This window comes from Globicephala melas, chromosome 15 (genome assembly GCF_963455315.2).
Source record: "Globicephala melas chromosome 15, mGloMel1.2, whole genome shotgun sequence".
In the NCBI taxonomy this organism is placed as follows: domain Eukaryota; kingdom Metazoa; phylum Chordata; class Mammalia; order Artiodactyla; family Delphinidae; genus Globicephala; species Globicephala melas.
Genome location: NC_083328.1, coordinates 16,692,900 through 16,718,390, shown reverse-complemented (window position 1 = coordinate 16,718,390; position 25,491 = coordinate 16,692,900). Strand labels below are relative to the sequence as shown.

At 47.2% G+C, this 25,491-nt stretch overlaps 1 long non-coding RNA gene across 1 annotated transcript in view; it reads right to left on the bottom strand.

Annotated features, from left to right (window-relative positions):
- Positions 1-2,572: 2,572 nt before the first annotated feature.
- LOC138842323 (uncharacterized) overlaps positions 2,573-25,491 on the bottom strand; it is a 47,967-nt gene continuing 25,048 nt past the window's right edge. The window contains exons 2-3 of the long non-coding RNA XR_011376719.1: positions 8,520-8,560; positions 2,573-2,690 (exon numbers count right to left, since the gene is read on the bottom strand). This is a non-coding gene — a long non-coding RNA (uncharacterized lncRNA). The remainder of the gene's footprint in view (positions 2,691-8,519; positions 8,561-25,491) is intronic.

The following is a 25,491-nucleotide window of genomic DNA, read 5'->3' as shown; positions in this document are numbered from 1 at the left end:
GAAAACAGCAGCCTGTTTCATGTCTCTGAGCCTATGCTTAGGTTGTTCAACCTTTTAGAATGACATTTTCCTAATCCCTTTTCCTCCCTTTCAAAATCCTACTCATCCCAAAGACCAAACCCACATGTCTCCTACCAAGTGTCCTCCTCATGTGGAATAAAGGGCAGTTAATAAACAGTCATTAATATGATATCGGAGAAATATTGTCTGAAGACTTAACTAGTTGTAACATCCACCAGAAATATCCAACAGGAATCATCCATGGGTACAGCATCATGGGGGACAGACCCCTAGTGTCCAGCAATATCTCCCCCTGTTCTCTTCCAAGTACAGGGGAGGATTACATGTCCCTATTCCTTGCAGTTGGGTAGGATGATGCCAACTGAGTGGAAGTGACCCATGTCACTTCTGGGCCAGAGCATTTCCTTGCCTGGGCAATTCCCTTCCATTCTGCTCTCCCCTGCCATAGTAAACCCTGAGGCACCATGTTGAAATTGTGGTACCATGAAATGAGTGACTACATGGGACAGAACCCCTTCCAGACCCACACCAGACCAGCAGAACAAGCAATAAATAAATTTTGTGTTTTGAGGCACTGAGATTTTGAGGTAGTTTGTTACTGCAGCATAACCTGGCCTTTCCTGACTGGTACACATGACCATGTGTGCAAAGATGAGCCCCCTCTGAGTCATATCTGTCAGTATTCTTAGGCTTATGTAGTCCCCTGCCCTTGAACCTGGGCTGGCCCTGGGAATTCAATTCTGACCAATGAATTGGAGTAGAAGGGAGCATGACTTCCAAAGTTAAATCTTAGAAAGCTTATAGCTTTTACCCAGGTTTCATGGAATATTCCCTCTGAGGCAAGTCAGCCACCATGTAAGAAGTCCAATTATGTAAGAATGCCATGCTGCGAGGAAATTCTGGCTAGCCACATGGAAAGACGGTGGGAAGAAAGAGAGTGTTGCCTGACCAGCTTTCATCCATCACAGCTGGCCCAGGGGAGGCACCAGCCATGTAAGGGAAGAGGCCATCTTGGATGGTTGAGCCCAATCATGACTTGGGAAGACTCCAGGCCCAGCACCTGTCTGCCTACAACTGCATGAAAGGCCCCAAATGAGAACCACCCAGCTAAGCCTGGTCAATCTGCAGAACTGTGACAGATAATAAGTTGTTGTTTTAATTCATTAGGTTTTGGGAGACAACAAGACCTGCGCAGAACCTGCAACTATCCATAACCAGAACACTATAGTAAGAGTCTGCCCTTTAAGGGAGCCCATAAGGAGCCATCACAGCTCCTTTCTTGTAGGACTATGAAAAACCAGTTTTCCACAACCCCAGTCAACCACTGGGCAATCCCTTGACAGGAGACCTGGTTAATTGTCTGTTGACTGTGTCCTTAAAAGACAGAAAGTGCCTGAGGCTCACATGATGCAAGATCAAGACCATCCAACCTCAAGACACACCCAGGCCTCCTACAGCTTCACTGAGCCCCCGCAACCTTCAGATCAGAGACCCTCCAGCTCAAGCCCAACCCCCGCCTCCACCTTCACCGTTAGCTAGTTGTTGAAATGGATTTCTGTTGACCTGGCAAACTTTGGAAAAATGAAGCAGGGCATATGTATTATTAATAGAAAAAAATCTGTGAAGTTGCAATACCTCAATTCTGAACATTGTGTGTAAGAGTTATTTTTACCTAAGTTATTTCCCAAACAACATCTAAATTTAGGAAATCCATAAATAATTACTTTTTTAGTGGCTAACGAAAATGGTGAGGGTAATAAAAGATCATAAATGGTTCCAAAAATATGGTGCCGACAAAAGAGGAGATGAGCCCTGGTCTGTGGACAAATGAATACAAATTGAGTGCAAAATATCTCTATTTTATATGCAGATTAGACCTAATGGGAAAAAATGTAAAATGCAGAAAATTAAAAGGACACCTTATGGGAATTCCCTGGCGGTCCAGTGGTTAGGACTCCAGGCTTTCACTGCCAATGGCATGGGTTTGATTGCTGGTCAGGGAACTAAGATCCCACAGGCTGTGTGGTGCTCTGGCCAAAAAAAAAAAATTTTTTTTTAATTTAAAAAAGAAAAGGGCAATTTATTATGAAGCAGACAACAAAGAGGAAATAAATCTAGGGCTTTAATGAAGGAAGATATAAAAAGAGAAATTAAGTGATGTAGCTACAATATAATCAAAAGTCTTTTTTTTAAGTCTTTTTTTTATAAATTTATTTTTTAAATTTATTTTTGGCTGCGTTAGGTCTTTGTTGCTGCGCGCGGGCTTTCTCTAGTTGCGGTGAGCGGGGGCTACTCTCTTGTGGTGCGCGGGCTTCTCACAGCAGTGGCTTCTCTTGTTGCAGAGCAAAGGCTCTAGGCATGCGGGCTTCAGTGGTTGTAGCACGTGGGCTTCAGCAGTAGTGGCACGTGGGCTCCGTAGTTGTGGCTCGCAGGCTCTAGAGTGCAGGCTCAGTAGTTGTGGCGCACAGGCTTAGTTGCTCTGCGGCATGTGGGATCGTCCCAGACCAGGGCTTGAACCTGTGTCCCCTGCATTGGCAGGCGGATTCTTAACCACTGCACCACCAGGGAAGTCCCTGTAATCAAAAGTCTTATATTCAGGTGTAACCCAGGTGTCAGCTGTGTCTTTGTCCTCTGGCTCCTGTATGCTCTGCTTTTTGCCTTACATCAACCTGGATGCAAAACCCAAAACATCTTCAAATTTCCCAAAACAATTGACTCACACCAAAGCAGTGTTTCCAATGGGGTGCGACTGGCCGTGTGTGAGAAACATCTCACCAGTTAGTATGATCCTGGCCACCGAGACAGTAATGACCATGCCCTCACCCCCAGCAGTCACTGTGGCCAGTAAAAACAGCCCACATGTTTCTAATGCTGCTGGGGCAGCGCCATCCTCAACAGAGTAACCGTGCACCAAAGCAACAAGGACCCATCTTTACTAAAGATTTCATAAGGATACAGAAGAGGAGACTTACATCACACACCCCATTGCAAACAACCTAAAACCTTCATTCACACTCTGCTTTTTTCTACAATCCTTCATCAGCAAAACTGCTACTGGCTCGTTTTTTCTTTAGCCCATCATCTCTCATAGTGCCTGGCAGTCTAGTTCATTTCTCTCCCTGCAGAATTTCATTCCAAATCTCAAGTTTCTCTCCTCACTATTATACAGAAAGGAGACTTATCATTGCCCTGGATGCTACCCCATATTTGCATATGCACACTCATCATTTGCTCAGCAAAGCAAAGGGCCCTCATGTCAACAGAACTTGCCCTCCTTAAAAGGTGGTTTAGCCACCATCTCTGGTTACCTGAACACATCTTGAAATCTTACCACAAGTGTCATATCATCTCTGTTTGCTCTGGAACGTTCTGATGAAGGAAGTTGTCTCCATCTTGTTACACTGGAAGAACATAAATGACACAAGGGACTCCTATTTTTTTCCTGTCCCTTCTTCTGATAACCTGTTTTGCTCAGAAGGTACCTCTCCTCCACTCTCAGTGTTTAAAGTTTGGGTGGACTGACTCCATGTCAGGGTTAAGCATGTGACCCAAGATAATATGTTTTCCATTCTTTTACTAACAAAATCAATACTGTAAAAAATAATCTTGGGGACTTCCCTGGTGGTCCAGTGGTTAAGAATCCGCCTTCCAACGCAGGGCACACGGGTTAGATCCCCAGTCTGGGAACTAAGATCCCACATGCCACGGGGCAACTAAGCCCGTGCGCCACAACTAGAGAGAAGCCCGCGAGCCGAAACCAAGAGCCCGCACGCACTGCAACAAAAGATCCTGTGTGCCACATCTAAGACCCGACACAGCCAAAATAAATAAATAACTAAATAATAAAAACCTTGTGCATCTACATACATAAGTGTGCCAGAGTGTCCATAGAATAAATTCACAGAAGTAGAATTGCTGGGTCAAAAGATGTTTCTGATGGACGGTGCCAAATCACCCTCCAGAGGAGTTGCGTACTGCTCTAAGCTACACAGAGAGTAGCTATTTCCACATAGACTGGCCAGCAGGATATATTGTCAAGCTTCTGAATTTTTTTGCCAAACTGAGAGGTGCCATTACAATTTTTTTGTGAACTGTCAATTTATGTACTTTGCCCCTTTTTGCCATTGAATTGTTGGACTCTTGCCTACATTTCTAGGAGTTCTTTATGTAATTAGGAGATAAACTATTTGTGATACTGACTTGCAGGTATTTTCCCCAGATTGTCATGTGTCTTTTGATTTTGCTTATGGTTTTAATTTTCCAAGAAGTTTTAAATTTATTTTTTATACTTGAATTAATCAGTCTTTTATGATTTCTGGATTTTGAGCCATACTTCGCAAAGATGCTACCGTGCCAATGTTTGAAGGAATGTGTCCATGCTTTCTTTCTTTTTTTTTTTTTTTAATATTTATTTATTTATTTGGCTGCGCTGGGTCTTAGTTGCGACACACAAGATCTCCGTTGCTGCGTGCGGAATCTTTAGTTGCAGCAGGCGAACCCTTAGCTGCGCCATGTGGGATCTAGTTCCCTGACCAGGGATTGAACCCCCCCCCCCCGCATTGGGAACGCAGAATCTTAGCCACTGGACCCCCAGGGAAGCCTCTGTCCATGCTTTCTTCAAGTACTTTTATAGCTTTAAAAAGAACACCGAACAACAACAGGTAAATCTCTGATCTGCTTAAGAGTTTATTTTGGTGTACAGTGTGAGGTATGAATCCAAACTGTTGTTTGAGACAGAAGACTCCAAACCCAAACCAGGCACAGACTAAGGTGACTTAGTTCCCAGAAAGAGGCCAGGCCAGTTGCTAGGACCTGATACACAGAACGAAAAAAAGTGCCCAGAACTGGCCAAGTTTAGACTCCAGGACAGCAGGAACGAACAACAGGTCCTAGTAGAATGATAGCAAGAAGCAGAATCAGATGGCAAGCCCAAGGTCCCAGCCAGCAGAGAGACAAGGAGACGAGGAGAGGGCCTGGGAAGCTGCTTCCAGCACTCCAGACGAAGCCTGCACGTGCCTGACCTCTGGTAAAGTCTGTGGCTCCAGGCCTGCCAAGCCTCATGGCCAACGTTCCCTTGAACCCTGCTAACCTGATACATGGAGAGAAGTGGGAGAGAGTCCTTGCCCTCAAGTTCTCATTCTTAAGGGAGAGCCACAGGGTATTCCCTGGTGGTCCAGTCGTTAGGGCTCCATGGTTCCACTGCAGGGGGCCCAGGTTTAATCCCTGGTCAGGGAACTAAGGTCCCACAAGCTGCCTGGCTCGGCCAAAAAAAAAAAAAAACAACACAAGGGAGAGTCACAGCTATCTGCCACCAATTCTAATGAAAGATTGAAAGCAGAATAAAGGTCAAGGAACACTGAGCAATACATTCTGACTGGGGGGCTTCATGTAGGAGGTGATGGCATTTGTGCTGAGCCTTAAAGAATTAGTGAGCTCTGAACAGATGGAATTTTTTTTTTTTAATTGCAATAGCATATATTATACAGATCATCTTGGGAAGAAGCGACATCTTTATGCTGTTGACTTTTCTTTCAAGAATAAGTCTGTCAGGGCTTCCCCGGTGGCGCAGTGGTTGAGAGTTCACCTGCCGATGCAGGGGACACGGGTTCGTGCCCCGGTCTGGGAAGATCCCACATGCCGCGGAGCGGCTAGGCCCGTGAGCCATGGCCGCTGAGCCTGCGCGTCCGGAGCCTGTGCTCTGCCACAGGAGAGGCCACAACAGTGAGAGGCCCGCGTACCGCAAAAAAAAAAAAAAAAAAAAAGTCTGTCATTCCATGAGTTCAGTCTTCTTTTGCATCATTCAGCAGCACTTTAAAGTTTCCTTCATATAAATTTTTCATTTTTCTTTTTATAAATTTATTTTTATTTTTGCCTGCATTGGTCTTCATTGCTGCGCGTGGCCTTTCTCTTGTTGCAGTGAGCAGGGGCTACTTTTTGTTGCGGAGCATGGGCTCTAGGTGCGTGGGCTTCAGTAGTTGTGGCACGCAGGCTCAGTAGTTGTGGCTTGTGGGCTCTAGAGCGCAGCCACAGTAGTGGCGCAGGGGCTTAGTTGCTCCGCAGAATGTGGGATCTTCCTGGACCAGGGCTCGAGCCCGTGTCCACTGCACTGGCAGGCGATTCTTAACCACTGCGCCACCAGGGAAGCCCCAGACCTAGGTTTTCCAGATATAAAACTATATCACCTGCAAATCATTTTCATTTTACTTCCCTTTATCTATTTTCTAGAGATGACGGTAAATCAAGGAGGGCATTCCTCCTGATTTCAAACCCTACATGGGAGAAAAAGGAGAGAAATTTGCATCTAATATAGTACCTCATGGCCTTTACATATGTTCTTTCCTTTGCCACTACCTCTCCCTTTACATAAGAGATCCCCATTGAGACAGGAGGGAAGAGGGCAGGGCACAACCATTAAAAGAATGACATAGGTGTTGAGGATACAGACAAAAACTTGTTAGAACCAACTAGGTCCAAGATGGCGGAAGATTTGACTTCCAGTCGACTCTGAGCCTCATTATACATGCATAATAATGCATTATCATGCTAAATGACACACCCACAGGTGCCAGGACAGTTCTGAGGCTAACCATAAAAGGCCAAAAGTGGGTGGTGACCCAATTCCTGGAAATCTCCGCCCCTTCCCAAAAATAGTTGGAATAATCCTCCCCCTTATCAGCCTATGAAACTATCCAGCCCATAAAAACTAACCACCCCCTGTTTCAGGGCTGCTGTCCCTTCCGAGATGGACTACATTCTGTCTGCGGAATGTGTATCTCTGCATAAACTTGCTTTCACTTTACTGTGGCTCCCTCTTAAATTCTTTCCTGCATGAAGCCAAGGACCCTCACTTGGCAGCCAGTCCCAGGGACTCACCTGAGACCTGTGAAGGGACCATCCTCTTGCACCCCATTTTTTCTTGCAGCACCCTCACTCTTAAAGCCTGGGATCAAATGTTGCTTCCTCTGGGAAACTCTCCCTGACCACTTGGCCCAAGTCTGGTTGGCTTGCACTTCTCCATCATGGAGGTCACCCCAGTCCATTGTACTGCCTTGTGAGAGTATGTGATTAGCCTCAGCCTCCTGCAGGCTGGAACTCTGAGAGACAAGGGAGTGTGCTCATTTGGGGAGCACTTGTTTTCAATCTGCCCGACATCCATCTCCCCCTCAGTTCCCTTTTGACGTTTTCTTCCTCTTATTAAATATGAAACCGAGCCCCCCTAAAACTGAGTTCTCCTGCTGAGTTTACGATGAATCTCTCTATCCAAAACTTTATTCCCTTTCTTGTCCCACCCCTGTTCCCCTCAGGGTTGAGGAATATCAAAGAAAAGGGGGGATTAAAACCGAGCAGGACCCTGCGGGGCCTTCCCAGGTACAAAAGTCCCTCTGTGTCCCCCATTTCTTGCTTGTAGAAAAAAAGGCTTTAGTCTCCAAGGGCTTCCCTGAGTTCCAAAGAGCAGGTTCAGACAATTGATGATTAGGGCAAGAGCCACAGGACTCTAGTTCCTCCTAAAGGGAAATAGATAACAATCTGATGCATACCTTTAAGTTGTTCTGCAGAAACTAAGACCCCCACCCAGGTGGAGGATGGTGACTTCATGCTGCTTCGAAGCAGACCCCAGGCTGATTGGAACCAGAAGGTTGAGATTCCTGAAACATCCCTGTTACCTCGCCACCAACCAATCAGAAGAAGGTCCACAAGCTGATCAAGCATCCTATGACCCTCTCCACTAACACTGTCTTTTAAAACCCTTGCCTGAAATCCACTGGGGAATTCAGGTCTTTTGAACATGAGCTACCCCTTCTCCTTGCTTGGTACCCTGCAAATAAACCCTTACTTTGCTGCAAACACCCACTGTCAGAATTTGGCTTTGTCTGTCATGGGTACATGAGCCCTTGCTCAGTAACAAATACAATTAGCAGGGCTTGAAATCAAAGATTTTCTCTCCTCGTGCAAAGGGGAATGTGTGAACCCCATTACTCATGTAGTCAACACTTGTTGGACGTGAGAGGATTGACATTGAATAAGAAAGCCTCAGTGTAATGAAGGAAGGAAATTATTCAGTGAGCCCTTAATCCTAGGTGACCAAGAAAGTTAGTTTAGCATACAGCCAAAACTAGGTCAGATGGAGCCCTCCTCCTAGGAATTTGAATACTGAGACAAAGAGATCAAAATGATTAGACTGTGATTCCAGATGCAGTGCCTGCTCCATGTGACTATTTCCCCTTCCTGACCTCTGGAACTGCCCATCATCTCCAAGGCTCCTGTTGACTCCATGAGCAGTCCATTTCCTTCCAAGAAATTCACTTTTGCTTAAGTTGGCCACAGGTGATGTCAGGGTAGGTTATGCTGCTGTAACAAACAATCTAAATTCTCAGTAGCTTATCACAGTAGAAGGTTATTTCTTGTTCATGTCACAGTCACAGTGCCTCGGCAGGAGAGCTTCGCTCCACACAGTCATTTGGGGTCCCACACCTTTTCCATCTTGGGACTCAACCCACCTTTAGGACCTTGGAGTCCTTCATGGGATCCTCTGCATCTGCTGGCAAAAAGAAAAAGAGAGAGTGTGGAGGATTCCACTGCTTTAGGAGAAAGGCCTGGGAGTGTCATATATCACTTCCGCCCAAAATCCTTTGGCCAGAACTTAGCCATATGGCCCCACCCAAATGCAAGAGAAACTAAGAAATGTAGTCCAGCTGTGTGCCAGAATGAACAAAGAAACAGTGTTTGCCACCATTGCTTACTACCAACCAAATTATATCTTGACTTATATACTCGCCATTGTATTTTTAGCTTCTAGCCCCATACCTGACACAGAGTGTCACGCAATAAGTATTTATTGGGATTTCCCTGATGATGCAGTGGTTAAGAATCCGCCTGCCAATGCAGGGGACACGGGTTCGAGCCCTGGTCTGGGAAGATCCCACATGCCGCGGAGCAACTGAACCCGTGCACCACAACTACTGAGGATGCGCTCTAGAGCCAGGGAGCCACAACTACTGAGCCCGCACACCTACAGCCCGTGCTCTGCGGCAAGAGGAGCCACTGCAATGAGAAGCCGCACACCACAATGAAGAGTAGCTCCCGCTCACCGCAACTAGAGGAAGCCTGCGTGCAGCAACAAAGACCCAACGCAGCCAAAAATAAATAAATAAATAAATTCTATAAAAAAGTATTTATTGAATGAAGAAACAAACGAACGACATTTTATACTGTTTAGTGTTCACGATAGCCCTGATGAGGCTCAGAACAGTTAAGTAACTTGCTGAAGGTCACCCAGATGGTAAGTGGCAGAGCTAGGATTCAAAGCCAGGGTATCTTCCATTGTCCCATGCTGCCACCCAAAAGTTCCATCTGTGTGCAGAGCCCTAAGCTGTGTAGAAAAATGAAATCAATAAGAACCAGCCCCTGGCCTGGAGGAGTTCACATAAAAAGAGGAAGTTGAAAAGCAGCCCAAGTTTGCCAAGATTTAAAGACCAGCTAAGGACAACAGATGAGATGGCACATAATTTAGTGCCAAATGCACTGCACAGACAAATGTGGAGAGCAGAGAGATGCACTCTGGGCTGGAACCAATGGTCTGGGAAATCCTCAGGGACAAGGCAAAGCTGAAACATCAAGACAAGCTATATGCACCCAGATTCTCCCAGGGGAACTTTGGAATCAGGTTCTGGTCATCAGTGCATTGCAATGGATCTGACAACGGGCAATGTGGGCCTTAGGTCTCAGCCTAGCTGCCTAGAGACCACACTGTTCTTCATGAGCTGAAATTCTCAAGACATTTTTACTTTGTATGAAAGAAAGCAATTCAAACTGGCTTTAAGAAAACAGTGATATATTCTGATTCACATATATCCTTTTATAATTCTTTTTTTCTTTTAATTTATTTATTTATTGGCTGCGTTTTGGGTCTTCGTTGCTGCACACGGGCTTTCTCTAGTTGCGGTGAGCAAGGACTACTCGTTGTTGCGGTGTGTGGGCTTCTCTTATTGCGGAGCACGGGCTCTAGGCACGGGCTTCAGTAGTTGTGGCACACGGGCTCAGTAGTTGTGGCTCGCGGGCTCTAGAGCGCAGGCTCAGTGGTTGTGGTGCACGGGTTCAGTTGCTCCGGGGCATGTGGGATCTTCCCGGACCAGGGCTCGAACCCATGTCCCCTGCATTGGCAGGCGGATTCTTAACCACTGCCCCACATATATTCTTAAAAGTTTCTGTGTAGGTGGTCTTCAGGCATAGCCTGATCCAGGAGCTCCTACCATGTCCTTGGTCTCTATCTCTGTGGTTTTGCTTTGCTCTTGGACAGGCTCTCCCCTAGTGGTGGACCCTGGTTCCTCCATACTATCACCCTCTCAGGAATGATTCTAAAGGAAAGAAAGGTTTTCTTCTTGGATTGCTCTGGGAAGAGTCCTAGGGCTTATTCTAGGTTGGCTTGGCTTGGGCCATCACTTTTGAGCTGGATGGAGTCAGATTTGAAGTTCTGGATAGTACACATTCTCCAAACACCAACCATATCTGTACTCTGTCAACCCTCTATTTTCAGGCCTTGATGACTTCGTTTGAAGAAGGATGCAGAAGCAAGGGACTAGCAAAGGGATTTCCCCTTGCATAAAGGAAGACCTCAGCCTGGCACCTTCCTCTGGAGCAGTCACAAACCTGCCCAACGTATCATGACACACCTGTAGAAGCCTTCTAGTAGACAAGTCTGGATTTTCCTCAAACACCCAGTGAATGATGGCCTCTGCTGCCCAAAAAGGGGGCCAAGGAAGTGCGGTGGGTCCCAAGGTTGACAATAGTTGGTGGACTATCTCCACCCTTCAGCCTGCTTGAAGAACCAAGATTTTCCACTCAGTACCCCTCAGCAGAATTTACTTACCTATGTGACTCACTCTGAAACATAGAGCCTGGCATGGGGACCACCAGGACAGAACTGCTGGCTGGGTCTGGGCTGAGCATGATGGAGGATAGTTAGGAATACTCTTGCATCCACATGGCCCAGAATCCAAGACACTGTCACTGTCTGGGCACCAGTCATGATAATAAAGAGAAACCCATTTGTGCTAACTTAAATAAAGTTATAGTATATACATTAGGAATGGTTTCAGCAGCAAGAAACAAAGACATAAAAATGAGGACTTATTTTTCTTGCTTAATAGTAAATAAGTGATGCTGTGTAAACTCAGCTGCTCAACGGGTCGGTGGCATCTCTGATTCTCTTAGCTTTGCCTTCATGGTGGCAAGATGGCTGCTGCAGCTCCAGGCATTGTGTTCACATTCTAAGTAGGAAGCAGAGGGAAAGAGATGGTGGCAGCCACACCTGGCCTCTTTTTTTGGATAAAATAAAAGCTTTCCCGTAAACCTTGAGCAGTCTTCTGCTCTCATCTTATTGACCAGAACTGAGAAATACAGCTTCCCTAAGCCACAAGAGAGGCTGGGAAAGAAAATCTTTAGCTTTTCCAGGCTGTACAGTGGCAACAGCAAGAGGGAAGGAGGTAAGGAATGCCAGATAGTGTCAACCACAGGGAAGTTTATTGAAAATATGGCAGGACAATATTTTGGGGATATTAACCTATGTTTTTTAAAATTTCCTGATATTTTCTTTTTTCTTTCCTGCTGTCAAGCCAAAACCTGGGCTTGTCACCTCAAGAGAGGAATGTGAGTGGGTAAAAAGCCATGAGTCTGGCTTTTGTGTCCCAATAGCTTAAGTCGTAACTGGAGAAACATAGAGGCTTGCCAACTTCAGATCAGAAATATTCCCCTGAGGTATGGGACAAAAGAGAGAGGCAGAGGAGAGGTAATGAAAAAAGAGAGTTTGGGAAGTCTCTGAGGGTGAGGCCCTGAACTCAACTTCTTGTGGGGAAAGGAACAATATCCCAGAAAGAGGTTTGAGAAGCCCAAGGGCAGATGGAAAGAATGCGGGCATGGGAACAGCAGAATGACCCCTGAGCCTTGAGGATGGTCCAGAAGAGGCCAAAGGAGCTGCAGAGACAGAAACGAGGGGGACTGTACAAGCTAAAGGTCAGTGGCAGACGGCTGAGGGCTGATGTTTTGGGCACACCTGCATGGATAGAGGACTTTAGGACAGACATCGCCCACCATAGCTGGGCATTTCAAAAGCCACCCAGGAATTAGACACATTCACACAGTGAGGTGGCAGTGCCATCCTAGCTTGCGATAGAAATTATGCTAAGTTGCGGAAAACACAAAGAGAGTTCTTCATGTACCCTTGAGTACCTGGACTGAGGCCACGGTCTGTGGTTGCCTCCCCCAGCATCCATTCTCCCCTTGCTCCTTAGGAATAAACCCTTGCTTTTAGCTGGGCACATTTCCCAGACTCCCTTGCAGCAAGGTTTGATCATGTGACTAAGCCATAGCCAATAAGACGTTAGCAAAACTGCTCCATGGGACTTGCAGGAAGTTGCCTTAAAAAGGAGGGACCCACTCTTTGTCCCTTCTTCCTTGATGCTGCCTGTAATAAGGCAACTCCGGCAGCCATCTTGGTCCAAGAGGTGACCTTGAAAATAAAAGGTGGGAGAGAAAGTGGAGCCTGAGTCTCTGTGACATGGCCATACCATCTTGGACTGCCCACCTCCAGACTTATTTGACATGAATGGGAAATGATCTATATTAGTCTGCTCGGGCTGCCATAACAAAGTGCCGTAGGCTGGGTGGCTTAAACAACAAAATGTATTTTCTTACAGTTCTGGAGGCTAGAAATCCAAAGTTGTCGATAGGCTTCTCTCATTGGCTTATAAATGGCTGCCTTCTCCCTGTTTCTACGTGGTCTTCCCTCTGGGTGTCCCTGTGTCCTAATCTCCTCTTCTTATAAGGACACCAGTCATTGGATTAGTGCCCACTCTAATGACCTCATTTTACCTTAATTACCTCTTTAAAGACACCATCTCCAAATTCAGTTGTAATAGGGAAGAACAAATCTGACTCTGTATTAGATCTGTCTCTTTTACTTTAACCTTTGTGTTCTATTGCCTTTGCTTCCAATTAAGAATGTTGCCTATATCCTGAAATATACAGGGTAGCCCATTCTCAAGGCTCTGACCTTTAAGAGTATAACACTTCCATTCATATAGAGATAAAAAGTTGCTGAACAGAGAATAACATTTGACTCATTGGAGGTTTACAGGAACATTGTGACCTGACCTATGTGGACAGCTGCAAGAACAAAGGATTCCGACACCAAGAAGTTTGCAACAACTAACCACTCCCCTTCCTTGCTTTTAAAAATGCTTTGCTGAAAGCCTTCAGGAAATTCAGGTTTTGGAGGCCGAGCCACCCATTCTCCTTGCATGGCCCTGCAATAAACCTTTCTCTGCTCCAAACTCTGACGTTTCAATTTATTTAGCATCACTGTGCCTCGGGCACAGTGACATTCTAAGGGACTGGGGTTAGGACTTGAACATATGCGTTGGGGGAGGGGGACAACACTACAGAACAGGTACTTGCTAGCAGGGGCCAGGCCCACCTTGCCGTGCAGCTCTGGACCATTAGCCCCCCAGACCTTTCTGAGCCTCAGTTTCTTCTGTTGTGAAGCAAGGGGTTAACATGCTGGCGGCTGCTGCCGTGCATTTTGCTTCTCAAGCTCACTCTGGGGCTGCTTTTCAGCTAAATTTAGGGCCAATCTGTCCCCGCTGTGGGCTTGTGGAGCTGGAGAAGGGTGTGGGTGGACTTGTGAAGTGATGGCTGCCAGCCTGCAGCCTCCCTGCCCCTCAGCCTCACTTGCGGTCTCCCTCCCTCGCATGCAGTGAGGGTCGGGACTGCCTCAGGCCCTCCACTGACCATTGACTGTCCTCCCAGGCTGCACTTAGAGGAGTTATGGACAAGGTCTTTTCCCGAAGCTGGCGTCTGCACCCAGCCTACTCAGGGCCTCAGAGAAGAAGTGAGAGTTACATCTGATAAGTCAGTGCTAAGTGCTTTTCATAGTTAGCTCATTTTACAGATGGCAAAACTGAGGCAAATCCCGACACTTACACCCGGGCCTTGAATTCCAACACTCCTACCCTCTTGCGAACCTCTCTCTTCTATATTTTCAACCACTTTCTCTCAACTGGAATCCATCCCATTCATTTTTTGTTTTAGATATTCATTTATTTATTTATTTGGCTGCACTGGGTCTTAGTTGCAGCGCGCGCAGGCTTACTTGCCCTGCGGCATGTGGGATCTTATTTCCCCGACCAGGGATCGAACCCACGTCCCCTGCATTGGAAGGTGGATTCTTAACCACTGGACCACCAGGGAAGTCCCCCATTCACTTTTTAAAGAGTAAATAATTTACCGGTTTAATAAAAAAACTAAGAATAAAAATAAAGTTATATTTGTCTTTTCTGTTCCCCATCCTCCCTATGTCCCAACCTTTTGTGATAACCATTTTTTACTTTTTCCCCCTCAGTGGTTTTTTTTTATGTAAATAAAATATATTTTCATATTTCCCATTTCCCCCATGTCTTACACAAAAGATGGCATCCTAAATATACTCTTCCTTTTCTTGCTTTTTTTGGGCTTAACATTGTCCTAGTGATTTTTCCACTACAGCACATAGAAGCTTTCATTTTTTTATGGCAGTGAATCAGTCTTTTTTTCATTTATAGCAAGTAGTCATTAAATGTTTATTACTTGAATGAATGACTAATAATTTCAATCCAACAATCTTTAAATTGCTTAAAACTATGACACTATTTACCTTTTCAAATTTCATATAATCTTATTCTTTCTCTGCTCTAGTTTCTAAAATCTTGATAATTCTTTCTATTTCTTATCAAAAATTCTTATGTAGCAAATTAGTCCCCTATTGATGGCTTCTTGGGCTATTTCCAGTCTTGTAAGAAAAAAAGTCAACAGAAACAATAACCAACATACATATACACACACACACACACACACACACACACACATTTTCATCCATGTCAAGTTGCTCTATAGCATAAATTCCTGGAGGTGAGACTGCTGAGTCAAAGGATAAAGGCATTTGTAATTTTTAAAAATTGTATTGAACCATAGTTGATTTACAATGTTGTGTTAATTTCTGCTGTACATCTAAGTGATTTGGTTATACATATATATATATATTCTCTTTCATATTCTTTTCCATTACGGTTTACCACAGGATATTGAATATAGTTCCCTGTGCTACACAATAGGTCCTTGTTTTTATCCATCCTATATATAATAATCTGCTAATCCCAAACTCCCAATCCTTCCCTTCCCCACCCAAAGCATTTGTAATTTTGATAGATAATGGCAAATTGCCATTCACAAGAATTGTACAAATTTGCACAACGCATCAGAAATATACACAAGGGCCTATGTCTCTTTTGCCTCACAAGAGTGAAAAGAAAAATGACAGGGCTTCCCTGATGGTGCAGTGGTTAAGAATCCGCTTGCCAATGCAAGAGACATGGGTTCGAGCCCTGGTCCGGGAAGATCCCATATGCTGTGGAGCAACAAAGCCACTGCATCACAACTACTGAGCCTGTGCTCTAGAGCCCACGAGCCACAACTACTGAGCCCGCGCGCCACCACTACTGAAGGCTGCGCGCCTAGAGCACGTGCTCCTCAACAAAAGAAGCCACCGCAATGAGAAGCCTGCACACCACAACGAAGAGTAGCTTCCACTCGCTGCAACTAGAGAAAGCCTGCGCACAGCAAGGAAGACCCGACGCAGCCAATACATACATACATACATATATACATAAATAAATAAAATTTATTTAAAAAGAAAAGAAAAATGACAAGCTAGGGAAATATATTTGCAGCTCATATCACAAATGAAGGACTCTTTTGCCTAATATGTAGAATTCTTAAAGTCAACAAGAAAAAGACCAATGAACCAATAGGAAAAATGGGTAAAAACATGAAAAAGATAGTCTCTAAAGAAAAATTTCCCCTAGACCTTTGAAAAGATGCCAAGTTCACTCACAATAAGAGAAATATACAGTGAAACCATACTGAGAGGCTATTTCTCACCTATCAAAGAGTGACAAAGAGGGCTTCCCTGGTGGCGCAGTGGTTGAGAATCCGCCTGCTAATGCAGGGGACACGGGTTCGAGCCCTGGTCCGGGAAGATCCCACATGCCGCGGAGCAACTAGGCCCGTGAGCCACAACTACTGAGCCTGCACGTCTGGAGCCTGTGCTCCACAACGAGAGAGGCCGCGATAGTGAGAGGCCCGCACACCGCGATGAAGAGTGGCCCCCGCTTGCCACAACTAGAGAAAACCCTCGCACAGAAATGAAGACGCAACACAGCAAAAATAAATTAATTCATTAATAAACTCCTACCCACAACATCTTCTTTAAAAAAAAAAAAAGTGGCAAAGAAAATTCAAAAGTTTTCACACTAATATATACAAAATAGATAATTAATAAGAACCTACTGTATAGAACTGGGAACTCTACTCAATATTCTGTAATGACCTACATGAGAAAAGAATCTAAAAGAGTGGATATATGTATATGTATAACAGAAACTAATGCAGCATTGTAAATCAACTATACTCCAATAAAAATTAATTTAAAAAAATAAAAGAAAATTCAAAAGTTTGCCACTTCATCGTTATTTATACATTTTCCAAGTTGCCCTCTCCGGCACTATTTCTCTTCTCTACGAGCAATCTTCTAGAAACAACTACCTAATGTCACTGCCGCCGTTTGCATGCCTACTCAAAACACGCTGCCGAGGCAGGGGTTCTCAACCAGGGTCAACTCTGCCTTCCAGGGGACATTAGGCAACATCTGGAAACAATTTTGGTTGCCACAGCTGGGGAGTGGGGTGCTACGAGCATCTAGTGGGTAAAGGCCTGGGCTGCTGCTAAACAATCCTCCAAAGCACAGGACAGCCCACAACACAGAATTATCCAGCCCAAATGTCCACAGTGCCCAGGCTGAGAAAGCCGGCATCCAGGCTGCCTCTGCCATAAACGTTACATCCAGCTGGCTTTTTCTAAGTCTTCATCTCTCTTGGCCCCTCGGCAGCGTTCAGCACTGCTCACCCTCCCTCCCTCTTAAAAAGCTACTTCTCTGACCCAGGTTTCCTTTCTTCATCCCCTTTCCTGGCTCATCTCCGTCTATGTGGCAATTAAATTTGGGGGTTCCTCAAGGCGGGGTCCTAGCCCCCCTCTTCCTCTCACTCCACACTAACCCTCCTTGTTGTCACTTACTCCCTTGAGTTTAATCACCATCTGCCCAAACCGACCCTGGAGGTTCAGTTCTGCATGTCTAACTTGCTACTCCTCAATTCCACCCGGATGTTTCCTACGCCCGTGGGACCCATCAGGCTAAGCTTGCCCTCACAATGCTCCGTACCAATTCTCTTTCATTGTTCCTTATTTCATTGACTGACAAAACTGTCGGTCTAGATATGTGAGCCAGGAGCCTAGAAGTCCCCCTCTTCCTACAACCTCACCAAGGCCTGAGATTTACCCTCTACATATCTTTCTAGTTCATCCGCTTCTTCCATTCCCACTTCCTCCAGTCTGCTCCAGGCCACTGTCACTTTTAGCCTGGACCACTGCACCATCTCCCGCATGGGTTCCCCACCCCGACCCTGCCCTCAGCAGCCAGAGGGGACTTTTCAAGTCACAAGTTTGATCATGTCTTTTCCTCCTGATTAGCCTCTGTTTACTCTTAGGATCAACTCAAAACCCTTAACCTGCTGGCATGGCCTGGTCCCTGCTGGCCTTATCTCACACAGATGACCTTCCAGGGGCCTTCCCACCTTAGATATTGTGAAATTCAGGCCCCTGGTCATTTATAGCCCTTAGACTATACAGTGACACTTGAGTGACACAGATCTGAAGGAACCTGTGGCAAGTGGTGTTGCTACCTGGGGGAGGAGTGTTCCAAACAAATGAACAGGAAATGCAAAGACCCTTCAGGGATGAGAGGAGTTGAATATCTTCCCCATATACTTATTGGCTGTTTCTATTTCTTTGTTTTGGAACTGCCAGTTCACAGTCTCTGCTATTTGTCCTATTGGGTTCATGGTCCTTTTCTTTCTGATTTGAAAGAGCTAATTTTGTATTAAGGACACTAGCTCTTATCTATCATTTGTACTACACACTTTAAAAATAGTTGACCGGGGCTTCCCGCGTGGCGCAGTGGCTGAGAGTCCGCCTGCCGATGCGGGAGACACGGGTTCATGCCCCGGTCCGCGAAGATCCCACATGCCGCGAAGCGGCTGGGCCCGTGAGCCATGGCCGCTGAGCCTGCGCGTCCGGAGCCTGTGCTCCGCGACGGGAAAGGCCACAAGAGTGAGAGGCCCGCGTACTGCCAAAAAAAAAAAAAAAAAAAAAATAGTTGACCGGGCTTCCCTGGTGGCGCAGTGTTTGAGAGTCCGCCTGCCGATGCAGGGGACACGGGTTTGTGCCCCGGTCTGGGAAGATCCCACATGCCGCGGAGCGGCTGGGCCCGTGAGCCATGACCACTGAGCCTGCGCGTCCGGAGCTGTGCTCCGCAGCGGAAGAGGCCACAACAGTGAGAGACCCGTGTACAAATAGTTGGCCATTTGTGTTTATTTGGTTTGTAGTAGTTTTTGCCGTGTAGAAACTTTTAAATTTTTTATAGTCAGATTTATAATTTCTGAACTTGGTTTCTCACCAGGAGAACACTTTCTCATTGAGATTATTTTTATGTACGGTTTTTGTTTGCTTGTTTGTTTTGAGGTACGCGGGGCTCTCACCACCGTGGCCTCTCCTGCTGTGGAGCACAGCCTCCAGACGTGCAGGCTCAGCAGCCACGGCCCATGGGTCCAGCCGCTCCGCGGCATGTGGGATCCTCCCGGACCGGGGCACGAACCCGCGTCCCCTGCAGCGGCAGGCGGACTCTCAACCACTGCGCCATCAGGGAAGCCCTATTTTTAAAATTTATTCATATTTCCTTCTAATTCTTTTATAGTTTTATTTTTAACTTTGAAATCTCTGATCCATCTGTTGTTTCCTATGCTTTAACGAGTGAGGTATCTAGTGAGTGAGTATCCAGATATATATTTTTCAAAGACTATCAAGTAGCCCATCTTTTTCTCACTAATCTGAAATGCCCCGGTGCCAGGTATTAGGCGCAAACCTACTCCTTCTATACTTGGCCTCGTAATGCAGGGGCCGGGGCTATGCAAACCACCTCTCTGCTGGGTCAGAGCTCTACGGTCGTCTCTGTCCATAGGGGGCGCTAGAGGTAGACTTCGAGGATGGAGGACTGAGGACGCACGTTGGCCCTGGGGCAATGGTGATGCTTAGGGGTGACTGAGCCGCTCAAGCCCTCCCACCACTTCATCAGTTCCCCCCACAAAGTCATCCCAAATAAGCATTCTAAATTCAACAGCACCCTGGCTCTCCACTGCTGCCTCAAAACAAGCTCCTCTTCCTCTTCCAATCAGATTGCCTTCCCAAAGATGTCTACGGAGAAACTCTGGAACTGACCTTACTTGGGTTCAGAAGGAGAGATCATCAAGGTCCAAGGGGGCTGGTCTCCCAGGTCCAAGACCCGCCTTGCTGAGATCTGCACACAGGTCACCCAGCCCACAAAACTTCTCTTTGCAAAGCTGAGCCCACCCAGGTATATTGACCCAAAGACAGCATTCCCTGCGTCCCACCCTCTGGTTCCTCCTTCCCACCACATACCACTCCGGAAGGGGGATGCAGACCTGAAGGCGGAGTCCCCCAGTACCAGGGACTGACCCTGCTGGGCTGGGAACCCAGTTGCCTCTCTGAGGCCACCAGGCTTCTTCAGCTGTGGCCGGTGCCACCGTAGTTCTTTGGGCAGCTCCATCACAACACAGGGTCACGGGGCAGCCGCTCTCTAGCTGGCATCTGACGGAAGGGAGGGGCGGGATTCTACTTCCTTCACATGGGTCCCCAAGGGTAGACGTAAGGCTGGTGGGTGGAAGGCACGGGGGCCCTTCCTATTGCTTGTAGCCGTCTTGGAAGGCAGTGAGCTCCCCATCCGTGATCCTTTGTCTGGAATGGTTTTCTCCCAAGTATTAACATTAATCACCACTCACCTCCTTCAGCTGTATCACTCAGGTGTCACTTTACCAGTGAGGCCATCTGCGACCACCTTATCTAAAATTGCAAACCTCCCTCTCCATCCCTCTTCCTTGCTCCACTTCCCTAGAGCATGTCGTCATATATTTTCTTAATTGATCTTGTTTAGTATCTGTCCTCCACCACTAGAATATAAGCTCCACAAAGGCAGGGGTTTTTATCTGTTTTGTTCATTACTGAATCTTTTGTGTCTAGAACAGTGTACATAGTAAGTGCTCAATAAATATCTGTGGACCCCTCCCAACCACCTTCAGAAGTACGTAGTATTTTTATTTTTTGGATATGCTGTGCAGCTTGTGGGATCTTTGTTCCCCGACCAGGGATACAACCCAGGTCCTTAGCAGTGAAAGCTTGGAGTCCTAACCACTGGTCCTCCAGGGGATTCCCAGTAAGTACTATTTTTATCCCCATTTCACAGCTACAGAAACGGAGGCATATAAAGATGAAATAAGCAGACTTAGCAGCAGCCCTGGGTCTCCAATCCCAGGCATTCTATGTCCAGGGCATGTGCCCTTAACTCCACACTGCATTGCAGTTACAAAATGCTTATATTCCAACATTGTCTGTAACAGAAGGCTACAAACACAGTTAAATAAATTACAATACTAGGCATCCTGTTATAGCCTATAAAAGCAACCTATAAACAAATTAAGCAGATCTATATGTGCTTATCTGGAGTGATCTCCAAGTTATTGTTGAGTGAAAATAGCAAGATGCAGAACAGTGCATAGCATGGGCTCTTATCTGTAAAAAAAATAAAAATAAAAAATAAACAGGATAATCAGACACAGATAGCTTGGATGTGCAGAGAAATGTTCTGAATGGATACTCTAGAAACTGTTGGCAAGGTGAAGGTCTCTAGCGGGAGAAAGCCTTTGCATTCCATTTGGTGTTTGGGGGATTTTATTTTATTTTATTTTAAAATTTATTTATTTATTTATGGCTGTGTTGGGTCTTCATTGCTGCGTGTGGGCTTTCTCTAGTTGCAGTGAGCGGGGGCTACTCTTCGTTCCAGTGCGCGGGCTTCTCATTACGGTGGCTTCTCTTGTTGCAGAGCATGGGCTCTAGCGTGTGGGCTTCAGTAGTTGTGGTACGTGGGCACAGTAGTTGTGGCTCGCAGGCTCTAGAGCACAGGCTCAGCAGCTGTGTCACATGGGACCAGCTGCTCCGTGGCATGTGGGATCCTCCCAGACCAAGGCTCGAACCCGTGTTCCCTGCATCAGCAGGTGGACTCTTAACCACTGCACCACCAGGGAAGCCCCGCTTTGGGGATTTTAAATCATGCACATGATTTATTTTTTTCAGCAACGTAAATCTTCCACATGGTTTAAAACTCAAATAAAACTACAGGGCTTAGGGACTTCCCTGGTGGCACGGTGGTTAAGAATCCACCTGCCAAAGCAGGGGACACAGGTTTGAGCCCTGGGCAGGGAAGATTGCACATGCCACAGAGCAGCTAAGCCCGTGCACCACAACTACTGAGCCTGTGCTCTAGAGCCCGCAAGCCACAACTACTGAGCCCGTGTGCCACAACTACTGAAGCCTGCGTGCCTAGAGCCTGTGGTCCACAACAAGAGAAGCCACTGCAATGAGAAGCCCATGCACGGCAATGAAGAGTAGCCCCCGCTCGCCACAATTGGAGAAAGCCTGCATGCAGCAACGAAGACCCAAGGCAGCCAAAAATTAAAAAAAAAACCTACAGAGCTTATATCAAACATTAGCAGTCCCCTACTCCACCTCTCTTGTACTCCAGGTCTCTTCCTAAAGGCAATGAATTCAACTCTTTCAGCTGTTCCTTCTATTTGCCATTCTCTTTCTTTTCTTCTTTTTTTTTTTTTTCATTCTCTTTCTAAGTCAGGGTTTCTCAAACTTCAAGGAGCACGTGAATCACCTGGGATTTTGTTAAAATACAGGTTCTTATTCAGCAGGTCTGAGGCGGTTTCCAAGGTTCTGCATTTCCTTATTATTTGTTTTAAAATATTTATTTATTTATCTGGCTGCACTGGGTCTTACTTGCAGCATGCGAACTCTTAGTTGTGGCAAGTGGGATCTAGTTCCCTGACCAGGGATCGAACCCGGGCCCCCTGCATTGGGAGCGTGGAGTCTTAGCCACTGGACCACCAGGGAAGTCCCTGGCATATGCTCTTAATTTGTCAGAAGGTTTGCTTGAGCCACTGTAATTGAAGGCCTCTTTGTTACAGCAGTTTAGCTGCACCCTAATTAATAGTGAAGGGCCATCTCTCACCCATCCCCTGCTGGGCAGGTGGTGGGAGTGTTTCCTCTCTGGACCTGTCTGGGCCCCCACGTGCACTGCCCAGCATGGGGGGCCTGGCCTAGAGTGTGCACCCCGTGACTACTGAATTTGAACTTGAAATGGGAGCTATTTGTGTCTGTATTTGCTTCCCCCTCGGATTATGAGCAATTTAGATTCTGTCATTCAGGTCTCCAATGAAGGACTTTGAAAAGCCCCAGCCGTGCTCAGGTGTGCCCAAGGGGAAGGTGCTTTGTCCAAGCTTCAGAGGCCCCCGGGCGAGAGAACCCGTCCAGTTACTGTGTACCTGGCATTTCACGTGCCCCGGTTCACATAATTCTCCCCACCATCCCCCGAGGTAGATATTTGGAGTAAACCTCAGGAGATTTTGCCTGCCCACCATCCACGGAGGTGAGAGGGAATGAGAAATGAATCAAAAGGAAAAAAGGGTCCTGTGTGGACCGAGAATGACAATGTGCCATGAACTGAAGGGAAAGATTAACCTCGCCTTCTGCACACCTGAGTCCAAAATGGAAAATAAGGAGCATGGGGGAGCGTTCGCTGGGGCCTGGGTGGACAGGAGAGGTGAGGCCTGGCAGTCACTGTTCACATCCCGGTTCCTGGTTCACGAAGGCCAGGGTGCTAGGCTAGGAACCCGGCAGACAGCCCCTGCGGATGGCCTGAGTGTTTCCACCCAGCAAAGGCGTGGGTCCAGGGTCCACCAGGAAAGGCCTAGGCTCTCAGGTAAGGAGGTGGGTGGGCCTCTCCAAGGTCAACACACCTCAGGCCTCTTCCTTTTTTAGAGGCTCACTGTGCTCTGGAAACATTAAGAAGTGCTAAAAACAGCATTATGAACGCCACGGTGTATCTTAAATGTTTATACTTGCCTAATTAACATACATGCAAGTGCAGTGCAAGATAGTTGTTCCGTTCACGAGGTAATGACAGGATTCATAAAGGACAGTGACTCAGGGATACCCCATGGAGGGGTCAGGGGAGGATGTGGTCTGAGATGGGACAAGTTCTTAATGTCCCATAAATGTTCTCGGTTCTCAATCCCATCAGAGAAATTGTCATGCCTGAATGTATAACTGCACATAGAAATTGTATCAGAAGCTTACATTTAAGTCTCTTCAGGAATGTGAGATTCCCCTGACGCCTGAGACAGGTCTGTGAGCCGAGCCTGAGCCCAGGAGGATGGCTGGGGCTGACCCTGAGTGCCAAGGGCTGCAGGCCTGACTCCAGCCCCCCAGAGCCGGTGGGGCTGCCCCTGCTGACGTGTTTCTGGCCCATAAGTCTGGTGCGGGGGCCATCCCTCTTGGAGGGGGGTCAAATGGCCGAGGTGTAGTGCTCAGACTCTCCCGAGATGCTTGGAGCTGCCTGGTGACTCTAATCTTCCCTCCCCAGGCGGGGCTCAGAAGCGGGTGGGGCCGAGAGAAGGAAAGGCAGAGTCTCAGGCTCCTGCGAACTGGGTGTGATCCTCCACCCCCACCCACAGCCCAAGAGCAGACCCAGCCACCCAAACAGTAGACAGACAGAGCTTCACAGCCACTGAGAATTAAAACCTATTGATTTTCCCCATTAGCTAGAGAACACCATCAGAGTGCATTAAAACCAGGCAAAGCACCAGCGTCATGAATAATTAACATCCACAAATGACAAACCCAGGGGGCCCAGGGGAGGGGAAGGGGCGCCTGGAGGCCTAGGGCACCTGACCCCTTATGACTCCCACCCCAGGGAGTCCTAACCTGGCCTGCCCTCCCCTCCCTTCCCCTCCCCCTCCTCCATGAATCTCTACTAGTCCTCCTATCCTCTCTCATTTCTTGTCCTCTCCTTAAAGAAACATCAAGTCTCCCAGGGAAGCAGCCTAGGAAGACAGAGCACTGAGGCGAGAATCAGGAATGCCTGGCCCTGCCGTGTGTCACTGTGTGACCTCCAGGGAGTCTGCCCCTTTCTGGGCTCATTCCTCTGGCTAAGTCTATAGATCTATGGTTCCAGAGAGGGACGGTGACTGGCCCAAAGCACACAACAGGTCTGTAAGCAGAGACCATACTTGAACCTGGGGCCCCTAGTCATGCCCCCCCAGTCCCGCCTATGGGGCACCTTTATGCAAATCAGAAAAAAGTCCCCCGCTTTGGATTGACCACTGGAAAATGGCACCCCTCTGGGTGAACCAATTAGATGAAATCATGCCCTCTGAACAGATCAATTCAAAAGCGACCCCCCCTCTAAGCGGACTAATTTTTAAAAAGGCACTCTTCAGGCTGACCAATAAGAAAAAGGAACTCTTTTGAGTGGACCAATTAGAAAAAGGTGCTCCCCAACCCCTGCATGCGGTCAGAGTTTTAAAGGTGCAAGACTGCAGAGCAGAGGTAGGGCTGCATGTCAGCCCCCACTCACCACCCACCGGGCTGCCCTGTGCAGTGTGTGCAGCCTAAACAACTGTGTGTGGCGGGCTGTGTCCCCACCCCCACCTTTTCTTGGCCAAGGAGGCCCAGATCTGTCCTTCCAGCCGATGGAATTCAGTTCACTGAATTGATGTTTCCTTCCAAGCCGCTCCACCTCCCGCGTACTTCCTCAGCCCCTCAGCTGACCCAGGTCCCCACTTCCATCCTCCTCCCACCCATTCTTCCTCCTCAGAGCCCCGGGAGGGGCAGCGCTGGAATGAATACCTGCATCTTCTTCCTGTCCTGCAGGGCACCCAGCATCTTTCCATGCGTCTGAGCCTTTGCAGGTACACTGCTCTCTGCTGGTGATGCCCCACCTCTAGAGCCCCTGGGAAACATCTACTCACTCTAAAACTCAGCTTCGAGACCTTCTCCTCTGCTCCTCACTCTGTTCCTTAAACATGCCAGCTAGTTCTTGCCTCTAAGGCTTTGCACCTGCTGGTGCCTCTTCTTGGACCTGTTCTGCCTCCAGATATCCTCCAGCTATTCCAGCTGGGTCCTCCTCCTGCCGGTCACAGCTCGGGTGTCCTCTCCTTGTGAGGTCTTCCCTGAGCACCCTGTCAAACCACCTCCCATCAGCCTCCCTCCAGCTCCACGTCTTATTTTTTCATAACACTTTTCACAAGATGAATTTATTTTTCCTTTGTTTACTGGTGCTTCCAAAGCCACTTTGAATGGCTCTGCATGTTGTAAGTTGCAGAGGAGGTGAGTGGGGCTGCAACCCAGCCTGCC